Source organism: Rhinolophus sinicus, unplaced genomic scaffold, assembly GCF_057876585.1.
Source record: "Rhinolophus sinicus isolate RSI-liver-muscle unplaced genomic scaffold, RSI-T2T HiC_scaffold_19, whole genome shotgun sequence".
NCBI lineage: Eukaryota > Metazoa > Chordata > Mammalia > Chiroptera > Rhinolophidae > Rhinolophus > Rhinolophus sinicus.
In genome coordinates, this window is record NW_028290710.1 from 702,501 (window position 1) to 707,874 (window position 5,374).

Sequence of the window (5,374 nt, forward strand, 5' to 3'; positions counted from 1 at the left end):
GGGTCCCGCGCCGCATCGGGACGAGGCCGAACTCCCCTGTCGGTCGGTCGGTCGGTCGGTCGGTCGGTCGTCCCGTCCGTCCCGGAGATCACTGATCCGTCGTCCTGCCCTGCGACCGTGGTGCTGGGAGTCGGGCGCCAGCCGACTTGGGGGCCGGGCGATCTTTTTCTGGCCTCCCTCCCGGTGAGGTCGACCGAGAGGAGCGGGGCCGAGGTGGGTGGGTGGGTGTGGGGGCGGGGCCGAGGTGGGTGTGGGGGCGGGGCCGGGGCCGCGCATGGCCGGAAGAAGGGCGTGGGGCGCGGGAGAGGGGTGGCGGGAGGCGGGTGTGCGCAGCCTGCGCGCGTCCGGGAGCGGGGCGCGGTTTACAGGGAGGTGTGGATGGTACTCGGAACAGCGGTGACTGACAATCGTTAGCACGAAATACGCCATCGTTTATGGATCACACCGAGAAGGGCCTACGTGTACCTATGTGATGAACTATCCCCGTGACCGTCGTTCGCCGTTGTCCGCACCACACGGAAAGTCTTCCCTCTGGCCACGAAGGGTGTTTATTTCTCCGGTGGACCGAAGAGAACGACAGAGGGGCTCTCCGCCCGAAAGCCCGAAGCGCGCCCCTGGGACGACCGGCCCCGGAAAGCGAGGGTCTGGACCGAACTGGCAGCCTCGCTCGTTTTTTGTTTGTTTGTTCGATTGTTCTTTTCCTCGTTTTCTTTTTTCCCACCTCCCCGCCTCCCCCCACAACAGACGACGCCCCACCCCGTTGCCGCGCCCTCCCCACCCCCCCCCCCCCCCCGACTAGAGTTCCTGAGCGACGGGGGAGTGACAGAAAACATTCCTCTCCCCCCCGCCCCCCATCGAATACGTAGAACGCCCCTCTTCTAGTCAGCCGTCCCTCCTCCAGCTTCCCCGGCCCCCGGCAACTACTTCTATTTTGAACGGAAATCCCCACCCACCCCCAAACCCGCACCCCCACTCTGGGCACCAGAAAGCTTTCTCGTTCCTCCACCACCACCACCACCGCCACCACACACTTCGATTTGAGTCTGTCCTATGCGGGGGGGCGGGGCGGGGCGGGGCGGGGGGGGGGGAGATGTGTCCTACACGACTAGGTTGAGAAACAACGGCTTGAATCCGAGTGAGTGAGTGTGTGTGTGTGTGTGTGTGTGTGTGTGTGTGTGTGTGTGTGCCGAAGAAGGCGGTGGGGAAAGACAAAAACAAATAACTTTTCAGAACAATACCCATGGCCAGTGTCATTAACTGACTAGCTCCTCCTTAGCCGTCTCTGCTCTCTCCTCCCTCCCTCCCTCCCTCCCTCCCTCCCTCCCTCCCTCCCTCCCTCCCGTCCCCGAACCCCACCACCGAAGAAGTGAGTGAATGGAGAAGTAAGGCGACTCAAAAGTCACACCTGATTCAAAGTGTCGATGCTGTGAAGGGCTTTTAGATGCTAGAGCTCGCCCCGCCTGCCTCGCCTTTGGAACGGCAGCGCCTACGCCTACTGTCACGGAGGAATGACCTTCATTCGCCCCGACGGGAAGAAAATATTCCCTTTGGCCGAACCCTGGCTTTTCACACTGCAGATGACCCCCTGTGACAGGCGCAGGGAGCAGCTCCCTGACTCCGATTCGGGGAGACGGTGCTTTGGTGTGTGTGCGCGCGTGCGTGCGCGCGCGCGGCGGCCCAAGGGTGGTAAAACCAGACACCGCCTATCATTCATTGATCGTTTTAACCGTTTCTGAGTGTACGGTTCGCTGGCATGGGGTCCCTTCACGTCCTTGTGGAGGACACACGAAGGGGCCGCAGACTAAACCTGAAAAGCCCGGGGCGGGGGTGGGGGAGGGGACGGCGGCCTGTCAGCCTCTACGGAATCGGAGGGCCGAGATGAACCGCACGGGACGGTCCGAACGTGAAACCTCCTGACTGAAAGAGGGTGGGTCGTGGCTGGCCGGCCGTCAAACCTTTGGCCTGTGGCTTCCTTGACAGAGGTCGATCTGTACCCGAAGGGAGCCTGCCCGTCTATTGTCTTTTGGAGACGACGTACATACACACGCCCTTGGAATGTCAGAGTCATCCTTTTTCCGGATGCCCTCGGGGCGCGACCCGACGCACCCGGACCCGGGAGGCCTGGGAACCTCTCCTTGCGATCTCGTTTCCCCGAACACCATCTCCGTGCCCGGTGGTACGCGTTCGGGATTCCCTGTCGCGTGTTCGCGCGTCTAAAAGAAGTACGTGTCTCTCTGTTTTGCTTTTTATCATCCGTTCCCCGAGATCTCCCCGCGGGTGGACCTCACGTGACCCTCCTTCCGTTCCCCCGCCCCGCCCCCGTTGATCGCGATGGAGAAAAGGAAGCCGAGGAGGGAAGGGACTGCCGTTCCCCGGAGCGCTTTCCGAATCCGTTGAGGTTTTCCTTCCCGGCCTTCACGGTCACTTTGGCTCAAAGAATCACCGTGGCTCACGGAAACTCGTGAACGTTCGGAAGTCCGGTCTCCTGAACTCTGTTAGTTAGCTTTTGATGATTGATTGATTCATTCATTCATTCATTCATTCATTCATTCATTCATTCTTTTTTTTTTTTTTTTTTTTTTTTTTTTTCATTTCGGTGTTATAGTTTATTTAGCCCAGTGTAACCAAATTATTATCATGTGGACATAAAATCATATTTGAAGTTATTCGCGAGGTTATCTTGCACTCTTCTCTTAACGCTAAACCTTCAGAACGCAGTCTGTCCGTTACCACTACAGCCCATCTCCTTTCGGTCTAGGCACACTTCAAGGGCTCCACAACCTCGTGTGGCCGGTAGCTGCTGTGCTGGACAGAGCTGATCTAACCAACTGCGTCACGGCTCTAAGAATCTTGGAAAGGTACTTTCCTTTGGCTGCTCTTTTCACGTGTTCTTCCTTGAAGGCGGACCGCTGGCTTTTACATCTCTCGGGATACCCTACCTGACCGGCACTGGATACCGTGAATGCGTGACTATCTAATTTACTTCCGTGCCCCTTAAATCCCCCCACCCAAACGCGTATTTAAGCCTGAACGCCCAAGACTCCAATGCGATCTCTTTGATATCTTAAAGTGAGCTGCTGAAACCATTCGGGAAGCTATACAGCTTTAGTTGGCCGGTCGTTTCCACATCACCTCGGTGCTGCTGCAGGAGTTCACTGAAAGCCAAGACCGCAAACTTTGTCATCCTTTGACTTCAAAAAGTCAATGTGTCGCTGAGCGCCTGCGGCCGGCCCGAGCCGAGTTGCTCGGTAACGTTTGGGACAGACGCCCAGACGCCACCGTGCAGTAAACCGGGCCCTTTTCCCTCGAGCAGGAGGAAGTGGGGACCCGTGGCGGAGCGGGAAGGGAGGGGTTCCTTCCCAGCCCCGGTCCTGCTGTCATGCACACCCACGAGTCAAGGGGGCTTGGTCTCCTTTATGGCACCCGCCTGCGGTAAGCACGGTGGGCCTCTGCCCCAGCACCTCCACCCATGTCACCTTCAGCCCGGGCTTCCCTTCGTACCTCAAGGAACCTCCCGGGGTACAAGTCTGAGCGCTGTTCTTTGAGGAGCTCGAGAGGTCCCCGAAGATGAACTGGCCTCCTCCCCTTCCAACTTAACCTCAGCTCTCAGCTCCCAGCTCCCAACCTCCAGGACTCTTCTGTCAGCACGAGGGCCTCGCTATCAAAATCATCAACTCTCGGCCTCACCTCTTCTTTCTCTGGGCAGGGCTGTGCTTGTGAGGCCTTCCAGGATCTCCTTCCTTCCTTCCTTCCTTCCTTCCTTCCTTCCTTCCTTCCTTCCTTCCTTCCTGTCCTCCCTCCCTGTCCTCCCTCCCTGTCCTCCCTCCCTGTCCTCCCTCCCTCCTTGTCGGAGCCTGCCGACGAGACGAACGGTTCCTGAAGTGGGGAGTGAGGATTGAGAAAAAATTGGACAAGAGACAAAGATGGGATCGGGAGGGCGAGCAGTTCTGACTAGACTGCTGCCCCTACTTTATTTTTCAGCTTTCTTTTATACACACAGAAACAAGAAGGTTACATAAAGCGGCTGAGGCAGCAAGTACAGATTAGTTATGTTTTCTCAAAGTTTGGCCCTGACTGTTCTTAGACCTTTAGATATTTTCCCATTCCCAGGGTAGCAGGTGTCTGTTTGTTCTTTATGCTTATCGGAGTTCCCCTTAGCGATCCTCCCAAATTCTGCTTGAAGTTACATTTTCTTAACCCTTAATGCTCCGGCTCCCTACATATCCCCCTTTTTTATTTTTATTTTTTGAGATCGTGTCTGGCTTAGGTAGTCAGTACAGACATTCTCACTTACCCGTCATTGGATATCGATCATCAAAGCGATCGACTCCTGTCTTAGGTTGTAAAAACGCTTACTGATCATTACCCGTCATTGGCTACCGATCTCCTTTGGGGTTAGACAGGGGCAGTGGCTTTTGGTTTATTAGCCATGTGGAGCCTTATTTTGTGAATTTCTCCATAAATATCTGTGACTGTCCCCATCACAGCTTTTGCGATGCAGGGGAGGAAACACAGTATCAGGAGGATCACAACAAGTGGAATTACAAGGGGGGGCCATAATTTGAAGCATTGAAGAGTATGATGGAAATACATTGTGAAAACTAGAGACAAGTTTGTTGAGAGTATCAGCTATACCTGTATTTAAAGGAGAGGCCTCTTGCAGTGTCAAGACCTCTTTATGAAACTGGATAAGATCAAGAGTAACATTTTTTCTTACACGGTCTGTGAGACTCATACCTCATAGCAGAAAAATGTTTATTCCACTCACCCTTTGTCTGTTAACAGCCGAAGCATAAAGTCCCATGATGTCTTACCTTCTCAGGGTCAAGTCACTCATATTGTAACAGCTCTGTTGAGATAAGTGGAGAGAACTGATCTTCATTGCCCTCATGACTTCTCTCACAATCAGGTGAGAGAGGAAAGCCAGAGACAGCAGTGGCTTTTGCCAGGCAGGGGGAAGGGGAGGAAAGGCTCCTTTTTGGGTCTTCTAAGGCAGCTCATTGGGGGTCCCCACTCGGTTCCGCCTGGCTTAGGTTGTATCTCCCGTGAGATATCTTACCCGTCTTTGGCTGCGAACCATCTTTTGGGGACCAGACAGAGAGACATGAGGTGTAAACACAAGGATGGAACAGAGTCCCAGAAAGGCACAGTCTTACAGACTCTTCTTTCCTTAAGGAAAGACATGGGGGGGACAGTCGGCTAGGCTGTTGTGTGACTACATCTCCCCCTTTTTTGTTTTTGAAGCATGAGAAACACAGAACGTGCAGTTGTTTCATTTACAGCCCGTTGGAGGGCTATTTGTCCACATCTGAGGACTATGTAAAACAAACAGAACAATAAACAGAATAGCAATATCCCCAGCAAACCCTCTACC